The sequence below is a fragment of the Polypterus senegalus genome, chromosome 1, assembly GCF_016835505.1.
Source record: "Polypterus senegalus isolate Bchr_013 chromosome 1, ASM1683550v1, whole genome shotgun sequence".
Lineage (NCBI taxonomy): Eukaryota > Metazoa > Chordata > Cladistia > Polypteriformes > Polypteridae > Polypterus > Polypterus senegalus.
In genome coordinates, this window is record NC_053154.1 from 287,955,713 (window position 1) to 287,974,102 (window position 18,390).

At 38.1% G+C, this 18,390-nt stretch overlaps 1 protein-coding gene across 1 annotated transcript in view; it reads left to right on the forward strand.

The window, feature by feature from the left end:
- Positions 1 to 2,879: 2,879 nt before the first annotated feature.
- Positions 2,880 to 18,390, forward strand: part of gpam (glycerol-3-phosphate acyltransferase, mitochondrial) — an 80,098-nt gene continuing 64,587 nt past the window's right edge. The window contains exon 1 of the mRNA XM_039776545.1: positions 2,880 to 3,053. The gene's annotated coding sequence lies outside the window, so the exon portion shown is untranslated. The remainder of the gene's footprint in view (positions 3,054 to 18,390) is intronic.

Here is an 18,390-nt window from a genome sequence, read left to right on the forward strand (position 1 = left end):
GACAAGTTGCATCAGCCAGAGATGTGTCATTCATAATAACAGTTAGTATTCCATTATGAGCGCAAGGGGCATCTATAAAAATGGCAAGCCTGCAAAGTCGCAAACAGAATTCCATCTGGTGTGACAAGGGCAAGCAGTCCTTTTGTGGACAGCGAACAACCTAAAAAAGCTATGTAAAGAGCAGAGAATCCATTTTGGTAGTAAAGTATCATAAGCAGAGACACTTGATCGCTAACAGCAGTCAATGGAAGTAGCCAAAGGTCCAAATGATGAATAATATAACAAACTTTCCTCTGTACATTCTTTAAAATATTAGTCAGTAATAATTATCTAAAATTCACCTCAGAAGGATTTCTTACACTCATAAAGTTGACTAAATGGTTTGCTCATACCTTCCTGCAACTAACAAGTGCCATTTTTTTCATGACAGCTTTCAAGAAGGATGTTAAATAGTCTAAGAGATGAGCTTCAATACATAGATAGTTGGATCTGTTCAGCTGCCTTCTTCAACAACCTACATGTCTTTAACAAATAATCTCCAACAATGCTTTGCTATTAAATATTTAGAGAGCTACACATACTGTATACTTTTAAAAGGCAGTAAAGGTCGTTTGGTGACATCAGGAGTAATTGTCTTAAGACACAGTCTGATTTTTCTAATACTGGAATGAACCTCAAGAAATTCTGTTTCCATTTTTTTGGGATTTATATTTATAATGTTTTCAAAGATACATTCACACTTTTGGCATTATTTCAAAGAGCATTATGTCCTAGAGCTCAACCAATGTAGACATTTTTAAACTGCCACAATGGTGCCATGTTGACATTGTTGCTGTGGTAGAAATCAACATCTTAATTAAAGAATGAAACTTATCCTCTACTGGGACAAGTTTGATAAATGTTTCTGAGTCAGAAATCAGGCAGGAGAAAAGCTGTTCATCGCGTCATTTAATTAGTCTTCAGCAACTGCCTTAGATGGAGCATCCTTCACAGCAGTCTGTTACAGAATGATTAAGAAACAAATGGTAGAGGTTCATTTTATAAACTATTGAATTTATATACAGTGTCATTCAATGCATATATTTATTCTGGTTGGTTCACTGGTTTACACCCAAATGACTTATATAAAAGAATACTTTATTATATAACTTATTCTTCTCCTATTCTTTGGATTTAGCCTTCACCCTTGAAATTTCTATGTATATAACAACTGAACCCTTTATTGAAGATATGATTAAAACTTGTGTTTTAAGTAATTTATAAAATAAAGATGGAAAATACAGTAAAACAGAAGTGTAACTATCTACCTGTACCTGCATTAAAGGTGAAGATAATGTAATAAAGTTTGCCTAATATGTCCTAAGCATTTCTCCTTCTAAACCATTAAATTGACTATCATTCAGACTTAAATAAATTGATATCTGGGTTACCCTCTGCAAAAATATCTAACTTGATATGAGTGCCATGATGTGCTTGTGATGGGCATCATTAAAGCTACATATAGCTTTAACATATACAGTAAATCATGGAATGAATTATAATGCAATATTTTATCTTAAAGGATAAGCATTAATATATATGTAGCAGTCCTTGTCTGCATTTTATAAGGCTTTTATCAGGCAATAAGTTAAAAGCAAACGTAAAAAGAACTGCACACTGAAATGCACATGCATGTATTTTAATACAGGTAATCTACAAAGTAAACTCCTATTAAACTATTTAAACATGGAGTTAAGCCACCAGGCCCTTTTAGAATAAAATTAACAAGACTAGAGGCATTCTAGTATTAGAAGCCAAATTATATATGTCTGAAGCAATATTGCTGGGATGCAAAAGTCATCTTCCTTAACAAATTCCAAAATGTAGTGTTTTGATGATGGTGGTGAGGACTGCTCAGACACTGCTTCACAATCCATTATTATATGCCAAACTATAACTGGAACAGCTATGGCATGTGATTTATATTGTATGTGACGCCAAAAAATAAATATTTGCTCAGTATGCTAGATATAAAAGTACCATAATTAAAACTGTAATCCATCATTCCCAATGCGTGGAGTTTGCATGTTCTCCCTGTGTCTGCGTGGGTTACTTCCGGGTGTTCCTGTTTCCTCCCACAGTCCAAAGACATGCAGGTTAGGTGCATGAACAATTCTAAATTGTCCCTAGTGTGTGCTTGGTGCGTGTGTGTGTGCGCGTGCCCTGTGGTAGAGCTGGCGCCCTGCCCAGGTTTGTTTCCTACCTTGCGCCCTGTGTTGGCTGGGATTGGCTCCAGCTGACCCCCGTGACACTGTAGTTGGGATATAGCGGGTTGGATAATGGATGGAAATCTGGATTGTGACCTACTATGATCTGGCACACTGGGTGAGGATGATTCTTGCCCTTGTACCCAATACCCCAAGCTGCCTAGAATTGGAAGAAGGTCCAGGAATATATGCATGAATCAGCCCCACAGTAATAATTAAAAAAAAACTGAAAGCATATATTTGGTGATCGTAAGTAGCTTTTGGAGACAAAATACTTATTCCCCACATATCAATTTTGACACGATTGGTGCAGTACAGGTTGGCAGGAACCAACCTTGTGCAGTGTGCCAGACAAAAAAGTCTAATAAAATGCAGTAAGTGAATAGAAAATATAAAAAAAACGCAGTCTTTTGTCTTCAGCGAGCTCGTCCCCGCGACATAGCAGTTACGTACCCTCAACCTCGCCGTGTCTGAACGTGCCCCCTTATGAATTTACGTTAATTTCTCATGCACGCGCGCGTTCCTTCGCTCAATGACGCGACCGACACACACGCACGCGCAAGCACATGACCGCTCTGATTGTCTCGTGCACACTCATGCGCTCCCCGTTTCGAAATGCCTTGTGCACGCGCATCTTCGGAGGGGTGCCCGATTCGTTTCCTTCCTGCAGCTGGCAGCTGCTGTGCTTGCACGCCTGTGTTGCTGTGTTCCTTCAAGGACAAAAAAGATAACGAAATCGTTACGGTTGAGGGCTGACAGAGGAACACGTGTGTGCCCGAAATGGTGAAGAGGCAGTGTATTTGGGAGGTAAGAGCGCTATATGCGCGAAATCTTTTAAGTACAAAAAACTTAAAACATTCGAGACATTCCGCAGAACATTAGAAGTTGTTGTCTTGTAAATGCGGTGTTACCAGCGTGTGAAAAGGAGAGACAACAAGCCAGTTCATTTCATGGATGTATATTGTTCTAGAGATGCATAATATCAGTTTGTCTGTGATGGAGGCGGGCTGGAGGTTCACACTGGGACATGCAGTAATCCTTAACGCCGTACACGTTGAGTTCAGTGAAGTATCTCATCATTTTCTTGGTTTTAGATTACTGCGTCAGTACTGATTACACTGTCCCTAAAGTGCCGAGTCGCGCCGAGCTCTGTGCTACGCTACCGCGGGAGAAAGTTAACACGCGAGCCTCCCTGAGCCAAAGCCGGCCGACCGGCTGCTCGATTTCTCCTCATGGCGCGTCTGGCTGCCTGCCTGCTTTCGTGAGGTCAAGTGCTTCTTCCGATTCTGACGGCATGGCAACGGTGCATTATGTTTAAAGAATGATTAAATCCGGCTAGCACAAAAACAGGCGACACTAGGAAATATTGAGGATGGGATTGGAAATGCACTATAGGCGGGTCGTCTCCAGTTAGAGCTTGTGTAGTTTTTTTATTGACTTTGATTGCGTTCAGAGTGATCGTATTTCTCAAGTAAGCAGCATGACCTTCATGTATTGTGGACATTCAACACGTATATATATTAATTGTAATCCTTTTTTTCCTTTTGGCAGTACATGAATAGCAGTGAAACCACGATCGCCTCCCTCACTGCCTTTTGTTGTCTGGTATGGTTTAATATCAAGCCATTTAATTTTCTGTGTCAGTGCAGTAACCAATGGTAAAGGCCACTGACGTCCAGAAATGTACTCCCACTGCAGTATTTTTGTCGTTTTTAATTCATGTTATGGATCGACTTAGTTATCAATGCATGCAAACCTTTGGTATGTTACTTTTTTATCACCTTATTTCACCTTGTTTTGAAAATTGATTGTTTTCTTTTATAGTGCTTTGCCTGGTGCACACCATACAATGTGAGTTGGTTGAGCTTTTTTGCTTGCATTTTCTTTAGCAGTATCTAAAACTGTTCTTGGACTTGATCCAGCAAAAGATAGAAGTGACTTTTTGGCTATTGACAAGCGTAAAAAGCGTTTTATTTCCACTTAATGAAGTGTAATACAAATTGGCATGGGATCGTCCATACAGTATTTGTAAGTCATGTAACTCTGCCTTCCAGCAGTATCACTGATGTACATCAATATAGTTTTTGACATACAAAAAAAAAAGACTTTACTGGACAATAATATTATATCAGATATATTAATATATATAATATTTATTACATACACAAACAAATGTAAAGTAAAATAAACAGGAAATTGAATAAAATTGGCAACCTGAATAATATTTCAATTGAAACTAAAGACATTGGGTCAAATGAAGAAAACAATCTGATCGATAGCAGGATATGGGGTGTATGCCTTAATCTCTGTCCACTTCAACCTTTACAGATCTAATAATAATAATGATAATTTCTTTGTATTTATATACCGCTTTTCTCACTACTCAAAGCGCTCAGCAATTGCAGGTTAAGGGCCTTGCTCAAGGGCCCAACAGAGCAGAGTCCCTTTTGGCATTTATGGGATTCAAACCGGCAATCTTCCTATTGCCAGTGCAGATCCCTAGCCTCAGAGTCACCACTCCCTTACGCATGTTTGTGTTTTCATTTCTTTCTCTTCATCATCAAGCATATGCTTTGGTAACGCAAACATGCTGTCAATTATCTTCACTTGTAAATTTGAGTGTGTGAGACTTTCTGCATGCAAGCATGTATATTTAAATAAATGAAGTATCCCAAAAACTTTTGCAGAATCAGTAGGCCTGGTCACCTGCAGACAGCAAAAGTCCAGATTTAAATTAAACAATTTCTATGACATACAGTAGGTTTTAAAATATTTCTAAAGGAAACCGGGATAATTACTGGACCAAAAACCATATACATGGAGCCTGTAAGAAGACAAACAAGATGCTACTTGTTTGAAGAAGATGGATAATTTTGTTTTCCAGAAGCTGTCGTTATACTTCTGTCTTGGGGTACAGGGAAGATATCTTGGAAACCACTTGTTCTAAAAAGTTCTATCTTTGCTGAGATGTAGTTATTCAGGAGCTCTACACAACAGCAACAAAAAAAAACATGATGAAAATTGTAATTTTAAGATGTGAAAATCAATTTTGATTTTCCATAGGCACACATGTAGACACCATGATAAAGTCAATGTTTTATGACATTTTGAACATCATTAAATGAGAATCTGAATTTAACTTGATAGCAAAGTTTTGACCCCATCATCAAAACAACCATTGAACCATGAACCTAATTCATCCTTGTATGTAAGAAGAACATTTGTTAGATTTCTGCTGTAACTGAATAAATGCAAAGCAACACATTCCATTAAGAAAATGTCAGTTCATAAACAAGGAGTTTTATACATACAGTATTTATTTGCTATGTTTTTAATTGATTTAAACAAATTCAAGCAAGAACTACACAATTAGAAGTAACTTTCAAAGGACAATAAGTAAAAAGATGGATAAGCAGAAGGGTCAGTCCAGCTCCATCATGAATGTAGGGGTTTACACCCAATAGTATATTTTTAATTTTGGTAAGTCTGCCCCATCATTGATTAGGGTAGTGTGTTTGCTTCATGGAGTTGGGTTCTGTTGGCATTCCTAAAGGGTAAAAATGGAAAATAAGAGATCTGACCTTGTGTGGTTAAGCAGTAGGCTCAATCCAACTTTAGAATAGATTGAGGGTTCTAAGTCTTGATCAACAGTTTTTTGGCATTTCAAAGAAAAGCCAAAAGAAGGGTTCTGACTTTGGATCAATATTTAAAACAAGGGGAAATGGGAATAATGGTTCTGATCAACTTTAAAGTGGTGTGGTGTTTGGGGAAGACCTATGATATTAAGTTTAGTTATTGTCCAGTGAAAGTGGTAAGATCCAAGAAGAGAAAAAACTACAAGGAAAAAGATCTCTACAGTCATTAAAATGCAGCAGTAGTTAGAGAAAAAAATGTCCTGTGCCAAGTTATTTAAATAAAGTTGTCTTTGAAAACAGTGTTAGAAGAGAGAACTGCTGACAAATGTTTTTCAAAAGGAGAGAAGCAAATTTGGCCAATTACTTTTGTAAGCAAAAAAAGCCCTTATGAAAAAAAAATAAATATGTGAGGAGGCCTGAGGGTGCATTGCTATGGAAAAGTAGAATGAACCATGTGTACAGAGGTATTTTCTGTGAGGTCTTGTGTGTATTAATTATGGTGATTAGCTCAAATTTACAAAGGACAATAGCAAGAAGCTTAACAGAAAAAATGTAAAGGAGGTAAAGTACAGCCTTGCCTAGCATCTTTTTAAATGTAAAAGAGTTGGAACACAAATTGATTAATGTGATTGTTGGATAAAAGAATCCACATTAAAGAGTCTTGATCACATTTATAAATTCTACTCTTGAATCCCATGAAGAACAGAACCTGACAAAAAAAGGCCCAAAAGCCTTCTCTATGTCTAATCAGATGAGGTTTGCTGATGTTGGGAACTTTGGAGTTACATTGATAATACTGAGGAGACACTTCTACACTTCATCATTCCTCACTCTTACCACAGGGCTCTGTACTGAGTCATCTGCTGTAGACCCTCCTCACGTATGACTGCGTGACTTCCAATGACTCTAACATCATTGTCATGTTTGCAGATGATACAGCTGTGGTAGTCTTGATATCTAATAAGAATTAACAGGCCTACCTGGATGAAGTGGAGAGCCTTTCACACTATTGTCAGGATAATAGTCTACTCCTGAATGTGAGCAAGATAAAGAAGCTGATTTTGGACTTTGGGAGAAGACCGCAGAGGTACTACCACACCCTCAGTATTAACAGCACACAGATGGAGAGGGTTGACAGTTTTAGATACCTAGGTGTCTACATCACAGAGGACCTAACCTGGTCAAAACTTACACCTTGGTGAAGAAAGCATAGTAAAGGCTTTACCACCTCATACGCTTTGTTCATTTCAGGCTGCTCCCAGTTACTAAAGAACTTCTACGTATCCACCATTGAAAGTGTCTTGGCAGGAACTATTACCTTCTGATGTGGTAGCAGCATGCTGCAGGACTGCAAGGCACTACAGAGAGTGATGTGGTCAGTTCAACACATCACTGGGTGTACAGTCCCTAACTTTGAGGACATGTACACCAAGTGATGTAGGAAAAGGGTAAAGAAAATTATAAATGACACCAGCAATCCAAACAAAAGCCTATTTTCTGTGCTGCAGTCAGGTAAACTCTATTACTATCTAAAGTCCAGTACAGAGAAACTAACGAGGAGTTTTTTTCCTGGCCACCTGCATCTTGAATAAGAAAAGTGTCTAGATCTACATGATGCCCCATTGTTTACTCTCTTACATTAAAATTTGTAAGCTATTTTTTTAATGTTATTTGTTATTTAGTCATTATTTATCATATTTTACAATTTATAAAGTTATGTATTTTTATTATTATTGTATGTGTATTTTGTGACAAATTTGATTTGACTTTACATACAAAACAAACATACTTTTGGACTGCAGCAACCTACAGTATCTTCAGCACTAGCAAGAAAAACTGAAATGACCATTGTTCAGACAAAATCACAGATAAGGTGCATATAAATGACTTGCTACCAGTCAACATGTAACAGATATTCAGAAACTAATCAGTTACCATGAGCCAGGGTAACACAGTCCATCTGGACATCCATAAACACCCATAAACCTTCGCTTAATGCTTCCTCTTTTCCTCTTCCCTGGCAGCTCTGTCCTTAGCATCCTTCTCCCAATATACCCAGCATCTCTCCTCTGCACATGACCAAACCAACGCAATCTCGTCTCTCTGACTTTGTCTCCCAACCGTCCAACTTGAGCTGACCCTCTAATGTCCTCCTTTCTAATCCTATCCACCCTCGTCACACCCAATGCAAATCTTAGCATCTTTAACTCTGACACCTCCAGCTCTGTCTCCAGCTTTCTGGTCAGTGCCACTGTCTCCAACCCATATAACAGCTGGTCTCACTACCGTCCTATAGACCTTCCCTTTCACTGTCACAAATTATTCCTGACACTCTTGTCTACTCATTCCACCCTGCCTGCACTCTTCTTCACCTCTCATCCTCATCCCCCATTACTCTGTACTGTTGATCACAAGTATTTAAACTCATCCATATTTGCCAACTCTACTCCCTGCATCCTCACCATTCCACTGACCTCCCTCTCATTTACACACATGTATTCTGTCTTCTTCCTACTGACCTTAATTCCTCTCCTCTCTAGAACATATCTCCACCTCTCCAGGGTCTCCTCAACCTGCTCCCTACTGTCGCTACAGATCACAATGTCATCAGCAAACATCATAATCCATGGGGACTTCTATCTAATCTCGTCTGTCAGCCTGTCCATCACCAAATAAAAAAGGGCTCAGAGCCGATCCCTGATGTAGTCCCACCTCCATCTTGATTGTATCCGTCGCTCTTACTGCAGACCTAACCACTGTCAGACTTCCTTCGTATATATCCTGTACAACTCTGTGGTGCTCTTTCTTGATAGAAAACCATACTGCTGCTCACTAATCATCACCTCACTTCTTAACCTAGCTTCCACTACTCTTTCCCATAATTTTATACTATGGTTCATCAATTTTATTCCCTTGTAGTTACTGCAGTCCTGCACATCCCCCTTATTCTTAAATATCAGCACCAGTACACTTCTTCTCTACTCCTCAGGCATCCTCTCACTTTCCAAGATTCCATTAAACAATCTGGTTAAAAACTCCACTGCCATCTCTCCTAAACACCTCCATGCTTCCATAGGTATGTCATCTGGACCAATGGCCTTTTCATTTTTTATCCTCTTCATAGCTGTCCTTACTTCCTCCTTGCTAATCCATTGCACTTCCTGATTCACTAACTCTACGTCATCCAACATCTCCCTCTCATTCACTTCATTCATCAGCCTCTCAAAGCACTCTTTCTGTAGCAATGCAGAGAATTCACTCGAGCTCCATATGCGCAAAGCATACAATTATACAACTCAAAATTATATATCGAGCACATCTGTCTCGACTAAAACTCTCCAAAATGTTTCCAGGGCATGATCCAACCTGCGAACGTTGCAACCAAGCCCCATCCTCACTGGGTCACATGTTCTGGGCCTGCACCAAATTAACATTATTCTGGACAAAAATTTTTAACTACCTTTCAGACAGCCTTGGACTCACAATCCCTCCTAACCCATTAACAGCTGTGTTTGGGGTTCTTCCAGAGGGGCTTAAAGTGGAGAAAGACAAACAAATTGTGATTGCATTCACTACACTCTTGGCACACAGACTTATTCTGATAAACTGGGAGAACCCAAACTCTCCTCTTTTAAGTCAGTGGGAAACCGATGTTTTATATTATTTGAAATTGGAAAAAATCAAATACTCAGAGGATCCGTACAGACTTTTTTCAAAACATGGCAGGATCTAATCAGTAATATTTTAAAATAAGTTCATAAAGCACAGAGAATTTATTAATTTAGGTATGTTTACAAGTCTTAAATTTTACGCCGTTTGGTTTGCTCTCTCTCTCAGGGGTGGGGATTGATCTGTTCTTAACTCAATTTTTCTTTTTGTAAAAACTTGATTGCTTTGTATGGATTGTAATAAAATTAATAAAAATAAAAAGCACTCTTTCCATCTGCTCAACACACTCTCCTCGCATGTGAGTACGTTTCCATCTTTATCCTTTATCAACCTATCCTGCTGCACATCTTTCCCAGCTCGGTCCCTCTGTCTAGCCAATCGGTACAGGTCCTTTTCTCCCTCCTTAGTGTCCAACGTCTCATACAACTCATCATGCGCCTTTTCTTTAGCCTTCGCCACGTCTCTCTTCACCTTGCGCCTTATCTCTTTGTACTCTTGTCTACTTTCTGCATCTCTCTGACTATCCCACTTCTTCTTTGCCATCCTCTTCCTCAGTATACTCTCCTGTATTTCCTCATTCCACCACCATGTTTCCTTTTCCTCCTTCCTCTTTCCAGATGTCACACTAAGCACCCTTCTTGCTGTCACCCTTACTACATCTGCTATAGTTTCCCAGCTGTCTGGTAACTCTTCACTGCCACCCTGTGCCTGTCTCACCTCCTCCCTAAACTCAACCTTGCAGTCTTCTTTTTTCAACTTCCACCATTTGATCTTTGGCTCTGCCCTCGCTCTCCTCCTCTTTTTGATCTCCAACCTCATCCTACAGACCACCATCTTATGCTGCTTAACTACACTTTCCCCTGCCACCACTTTGCAGTCTTCAATCTCCTTCAGATTGACTCTTCTGCATAGGATGTAATCTACCTGTGTGCATCTTCTTCCACTCTTGTACGTCACCCTATGTTCCACCCTCTTCTTAAAATACGTATTCACCAGAGCCATGTCCATCCTTTTAGCAAAATCCACTATCCTCTGACCTTTTTCATTCCTCTTCTTGACACCATACCTACTCATTGCTTCCTCAGTTCCCTTCACAAACATGTCCATTGAAATCCGCTCCATTCACCACTTTCTGTCCTTTGCGTACACTGTTCATCACTTCATCCAACTCAAATCCAAAAAATCTTCTTTCTCACCCATTACACACCCAACTTGCGGGGCATATGCACTAACAGCATTCATCATCACATCTCCAAAACACTCTTTAACGTGCTGTTCCTTCAGAATAACCCCTACTCCATTTCTGCTCCCATCCGTACCATGATAGAACAAGTTGAATCCACCTCCGATCCACCTGGCCTTACTCCTCTTCCATTTAGTCTCTTGCACACACAACTTATCAACCTTCCTTCTCTCCATCATAACTAACTAACTCTCTCCCATTACCAGTCATACTGCCTACATTCAAAGTTCCTACCCTCACTTCCACTATCTTTACTTTCCTCCTCTCCTCCTGCCTCTGGACATGTCTCCCCACTCTTCTTCTCCTTCGGCCAACAGTAGTCCAATTTCCGCCAGCACCCTGTTGACTAACAGTACTGGTGATGGTCGTTGTTAACCCGGGGCTCGACTGATCTGTTAAGGAAATTTGTATTGTTGTCCGCAAATTGATTTAGCAAAATTTTACACCGGATGCCCTTCCTGACGTAACCCTCCCCATTTTTCTGGGCTTGGGACCAGCACAAATAAACACACTGGTTTGTACATCCCCTGTGGCTGGGTTGTTACTATTGGTAGTAATATTTTATTATTGTGATTATGAAGAAAAATGAGTAGTGTGGGAAATGGGCCTAGTTATCCTATGTGTTCAAATATTTCTATAATATGTTACTATTGCTAGTAATATATTATAGAAATATTTGAACACAGTCATAGGATAACTAGGTCCATTTCCCACACCACTCATTTTTCTTCATAATCTCAATGGCCAGCCTTCTGCCAGCAAGACAAAAGAGGTTGTATTCTTTTTTTTTAGCCTGAAATCTGTACTTAAGTCACATTTTTACTGTTTTGTTAACTTCATCCATACTTCCAAACCCTTTCCCAAGAATGGCATAATTGAAGAATCAACAGATTTAGAAATCTAATTGAGCAAGATTTGTGCTGTAAGGTGGAGTAGTGCAGAAAGATTTTTTACTTAGGTTTTGTGATTTCTTCTTGTGTTTTCAATATGTTGGAGCACGATTTAAACAGCATTTTTGCAAAAATATATTTTCCTCAAATTCTTCTGATTCTTTTGAAGAGTTAAATTGTACAGTTATGGGTTAACTGTTGGTCCACATGGCAGTGTCTACTGAAATCATCCCCAAAACAGTGGCCATGAGCTTCCTTGTTGAATGGGTAACCTTAAACTATTTCTAGAGGAGAATTTGGATGATTTCATTCCAGTGACTCTGTTATTGCCTCTGGTTCAAAGGGATTGATTCCTTGTTTCCATCCACAGTCATAAAATAAATCTGATCATACCTGCTGAGTTTTGAAATCAATGGTTATGCAGTATCTGACGTGGTGTTCAAAGAAAATTGTCTTACAATTTACTGGTTAGGTTAGTTTTGTTTGAGGAAAAATTTCAACCTGCTAAATATTGAACTGTGCATCAGGAAACTATTTTTTAGTATGAATGCATCCGTTTATTTATGCTTCTAGAAAGTCACAATAATATATCATTTCTAATCTTGCCTGAAGAATTGGCCTGAGTTGCCTCGAAAGCTTGCATATTGTAATCTTTTTAGTTGGCTAATAAAAAGTGTCTTTTTGCTTGACTTCTCACTAAATTCTTAAACAGTAATCTGAAGTGAGATTAGTGTGTCAAAATGAAAAAACGTTTTATTTAACTTTTACCTTAGAAATTTCTGGTGCCAACCCCTATGTTCTTCAGGCTATTTAATATTTGGGGAGCATGTGAGATAAGCTGGTATGTATTTCTATTAAATTATCCATTTGAACACATCCTTGTTAATCATGGCACTGAAGAGATATAACATGCTGCCTGTTGGGTTAGCAGGCCTCATGAAACCGGGGACATGAATGTTAGACTTTCAATGTACACTGTTCGAATTTTAATACTTAAATTGCTAAATACAGTCTCCTGTCACTTGCTTGAATACTTATGTGTGTATTTAAGCTTTTTTAAAACTGAACATTCAGTTTTCATCCATTTTCCAGAGTTGCTTCTTGTAATACAGGGTCATTTTTGGTGAGATCCTATGATAGCAGCAGCAGGTACAAGGCAGGAACTTTCTGTGCATGGGGTGCCCAATCCATCACGGGGCACACTTGGTCACACATTAGCTATTAACTCTTATAGCTGACATCCACCTAATCTGCTTGTTTTGTGGATAAAGGAGGAAAGCATATTTCCTGGGTTCATAACTAGAGGAAATTGTGAAATTTGACAGATAATAAAAATGTGAGAATAAATAATTAAATGTTTCAAGAAATATGTGTATTTTGTTACTTATTTCTTTAGGTATTTAATTCTTTATTTTTTTCAGTGACACAGTACACAACATGAAGTACACCTAGACAAGTTGAAAGGGTAGGCTCTAGTGCATATTGTATTTTCAAAAGGTGAATCATTGATAGAGTGGACCATGTTCTTAGTCCGTCAAGTGCTACATTTATAGCAGACACCTGAGATGATGATTAATTCAGACTATTTTGTGTTGCTGAGTAGTTCCTTCATGCATCAAATTTGGGAACCTATTTGTGTACTCTTATTCTCCACAGACATACACAGTCACAGTTCTGAGCATGCACTTTGCTTGCCTTGGGAGTCCCATCGATTGCTTTAAACTGTAGTCCCTAGTGGTGGGTGCCTTAGAATTACTCATCCAATCACCTCCAAGTCCTTGTAGGCTGATGGGTGACAAAGACAGTTTTCTTTTTCAGGCATATTTTATATTGTGTGTGATAACTTTGTAATAGATAAAAGAAGTCCACCTTAATAAGGGAATAAGTGTCTGTTTATGTCTGTTCGGTTGCTATGTCTCTGTTATGCCAATAGATGGCATATCACAAACACTAACACTGCTTTTGCAAAATCCATACCAAATGTCATATGACAGAGACCTATGCTTTGCATAGTGCACTACTAAAGTTAATGCTGAGGTTTACGTTTATTACTTAAGACAGGTAGCACATCAAGTAATAAAATAAACATATTAAGAAATAAGCAAAACAAAATAGGTACATTTCATGACACATCTAATTTATGCTGACAAATTTTTCTTTTTTATATATTGTCACCCTTCACAAAACATTTTTGTGTGTATGTGATTGTTTAGTTATTTTTGAACTGTATGTATTTATATATTTAATTTTGTCTGAACTATTTTTCCATGTAGCACTGGTCAAGCATGTTGTTTTATTTATATGGAAACATAATATATTTTCTTACTTCTTTTGTGCGGGCTGGCATTTTTCACCCATGTCTTGGGAGCCATATTATAGCAACACTAATTACTTTGCCTTTTTTTCCTGTCCCTGGAGTACCAGTGTCAATTCTCCAGTGTTATGTTGAATAATGTGCTTGCCTAGCAATGAACTGATGTGTGAGCTCCTGCTTGTTGATGATGGGAATGCTGTATGTTCTGCTTCTCCACAACCCTAAAGTTAGATTAAGTTTGTTCATTTTGTTTTATTGCAGCTGCAGTTTCAGAAATTGATTAACTGTTTTAATTAATATTGTTGTCTTGTATTTTTTTCCGTATTAAGTAGTCTTTTCTGTTTTAAAAATTGTTGTTTCTTACGGCTGTTGTCATATATGAATTATACATTAGTTTTATTTATTTACTAATTCTGTGTCATAAAATAAACAGCATCTAGTTCAATAGAACTTGCCTTAAATTTTTACACGTGTTTTGTTTTTCAGTTGATTTTAATTAGGAACATTATGATGTTTTAATTGTAGAAATTGATAGAATGTGGCAGAGACTTTAGAATTGTATCTTAATGTATTTGACTGCTTGCAGCAGTACTTGTGAACATTTGTTTTGTTCCAGTATTTAACGTTGGCTTTATCAGAGATTGTTAGCTTGATGCAGCATATCTAATGTTGCTAAGCAGCTGATTTCTAATCTTGGCACAATTTTTTGTTTTGGTATTTGGTTTTAACCACTGTTGTATTGAGAGTTGCTTCATTATACAAAGTATGTCCTGTTAGAATACTGCTGGTGGAATTCTACTGCAAAATTGCAGTTAATTTCTAAATATACTTTGTATTTAAAATAAATTGGAACCAGACACAGTTTGGATCATGAACCATCTGAAGAGACTACTTTTGCAATAACTGATCTGCACTATGTGTTTGCAGTAAATGATTAAGTACTTCTATGTATTCTTTAGGCTTACCACACATCTACATTGTTTTAAAAGTATAAACAGCTATAATAAAGAAAGGAAAATGTATTTTTATTTTAAGAAAGTTGAAAAACTTGACAAGCTTGAATTTAATTGTTTTAGGGATGAATTCTGTTACTTTAATTATGAATTTCCTGTTCCATATCTCTCAAAAACAAATTCTGCTTTACTTTTGGTTGCAAGAAAGATGATCATTAAAGTTTGGGTTTTTGCTATCACAGTTTTTGTGTCTCTGATAAATTACATTTCAGATGGTTTCTGAAAATATTAATTTATTACAGTGTTGTTATTCAGCTATGAAATCTGTGGGCAATGAAGTATAGAATGACACAAACAAATTACACTGAATCAATCACAGAATTTTTAAAGCAAGTATTGAAACCTTTTTTGCTTTATTTTTTTGTCATGCTTATTTTTGTGCAGTGGAATGATTCAGTTTATAGTAGATCACAATGTGAGTGAAGCAGAGTGAATGCAGGCTGTTGGTAGCAGATGATCTTAAAATAAGTATCATTTGTAGGTTTGAATCCTAGTTTAGGCACTGTCTGCATGTGTTTAATTCCAGTTGTCCTCCCACAATGTTAAGACATGCATTCAGTTAATTTACAGCTCTAATGTGACCTCATATAAGTCATTATTGGAATATGTATGAGTGTGCCTTGCGATGGACTGGAACACTGCCTAGACTTGTCCCAGTGCTCCTGTGCCCAAATGAGAAAGTTGTACTGTAAATATACAGCATGAGAATGAATGAGAATGGTACCATGTTGTACCCAAGACAAAATAAAGGTTTGTGAAAATTCAATATTGATTTTCATAACTGTAAAGAAGGTGCCTCTTAAGTCATAAAGGGAAATAAAATTCAAATCTTCATATCTCAGGGGATACCCATGCTTATTTATTCTTTAGTAAAAATGTTGAAGAAACATATTGCATTTCAGATTTTTTTTCCTTTAACAAGAGCATTATATGGTTATTTGACTGTTTTTTAGTAATCTGTAAGTTATGGAAAAATGTAGATGCATATACTTTAGAAATGGCAGTATATTACAGGAACAGTTGATCTACCTTTACAGTTATTTTTGCATTAAGTAAAACTTGAAGCATTCAAACATTTAAGACTTTTATTTAATGAAATAAGTATGTTAACAGTAAATAATTTCAAATGTGGAAAAACAATTTCCAGTATTTCAAGAGATTCAGATCCCTCTTACTTTATACAGCATACACAAACCGGCATAGTTGAGCTTTACATAAGACGTTAAGAACATTTTGGGATTATCAACCTATGAGTAGTCTGCTGATTTTTCAGCAGAGTTTATCTAAACTTCAGGTTACCAATTATTCACATTAACACATTGAATTATATTTTATCAAGACTACAGTATCAGAAGCAGAGCTAATGATGGAAATGTCTGTGTTGCCAGCAATAGCTGCAGCAAGAAACAACATAGTGTAATTTTAAACTGTAGTACTTGTGAGGTCAGTCATGTAATGCCTCAATATCACAAAACACCCTCAATGTCAGTCACGAAACACCCATTGCTTTAGACTGTGGTTAACATTAGGGCACCGTTACACTATGGTTAAGATTAGGATTGAGGGAGGGTTATCTCAAAGTGTGTTTCGTGACTGACATTGTGGGCATTACCTAACTTATGAGGTGTGGCAGAAAAGTAATGAGACTGATTTTTTATTTACCAAAGTTTTTATTTTTTTCAAACATCAATGTTATCCCCTTCAAAGTAGTTCCCTTGGGCGGCTACACACCGATGGAGAGGTTGTTCCCACTGTTGGTAGCAGCGCTGGAAGTCTTCAACCAGTATGGTCGTCAGCATGTCCGTTACACTCTTTCGGATGTTTTCTAAAGTCCCGAAATGACGTCCTTTGAGGACATTTTTCAGTTTAGGAAAAAGGAAAAAGTCACACAGACTGAGGTCAGGTGAGTAAGGGGGCTGGGGAACCACAGGAATGCATTTTGAGGTCAAAAATTCTATTATGGAGAGGGCAGTTTTTCGGCACAATTTTGGCACAGACCTTTCGCATGTGCAAATGTTCAGTCAAAATTTGATGAACGGTAAATCTGTTCAAATTTAATTGTTCACTCAACATTCTTAATGTTAAACGACGGTCTGATCTCACAAGAGTGTTCACACGTTCGATGTTTTCATTGGTTTTCGAAGTTGAAATCCTCCCTGAATGGTGTTCATCTTCAACGTGTTTTCTGCCTTCCAAAAACGATTTGTGCCAGTGAAAAACTTGAGCTCGGGATAAAGAATGTTCCCCATAGGCCTGTTTTAACTTTTCAAACGTCACACTTGCCATTTAATGGCACAACGTTGCTCCAAATTCCGCTGTTCCATTTTGCGTGATGCACAACCAAAAACACAACTTGCTAATAGCAGTCACAAAAATCACGTAGTTAACGGAAGGAGTTGAAACTCGCACTGAGCTATGGGAGGGTACTAATACACATGCTCTATCAAGGACAACAGCGCAGTGTTGCCAGATCGCTTGCAGTGTTGCCAGTCTCATTACTTTTCTGCCACACCTCGTATGTCATAGGTATTGCAGGCTGCAGTTAGACCCTTCTCACAAAGAATGGTCCAGGCTGCTGCTTCAAGAAACAAAGTACCCATGGGAAAGTTCTAGCAATCATGTCTGACAGAGACTGGTTAAAGTGGAGATAACTATAGGGATTTAGGGTTTGAATCTTCCCACATCCCAAAGATATGCATGTTAGGTTAACTGGGGAATCTAAATTGGTCCAGTGTTGGCGTTTGTATAAAAGAGCTCTACGATGGACTGATGGTTCTGGTTTCATTCCTACCTTCTATCCAATATTTTGTCATCTCCCTCTCACCTTGAATTGTAGTATTGTAATAGTTTTTACATTATATGTTGTTGGTCATGTGTGTGTGTGTCATCCGTTCAGTTGTTTCCGACCTTCGGCGAATCTATAAGCTAGCTCTCTCCATGCTTTTCGATCTTGCACAGCTTCTTTGAGCTTTGTTATGCTCATGCCCGTGTCTGCTTTGATGGTGTTAAGCCAATGGGTCCGCTGGCGGCCGGGTCTTCTATTGCCGCTTACCATCCCTAGCATGACCGATTTTTCTAGCGAATTTGATCGCATTATATGGCCGAAATAGGTCAGTTTGAGTCTAGTGATTTTCCCGTCTAACGAGATGTCCGGCTTTATGCGCTCTAGCACTTCTTTGTTCGTTACTCTCGCTATCCATGGAATGCGGAGTAGCTTTCTCCAGCACCAAAGTTCAAAACTGTCGATCTTCCTTCTGTCGGCTTTTTTCAGGGTCCAACTTTCACATCCATACATGGTTATTGGAAAAACAATTGCACGGACTAGCCTGCATTTAGTGGCGAGGCTGATATCTCTGCTTTTCCAAATTTTTTCCATGTTT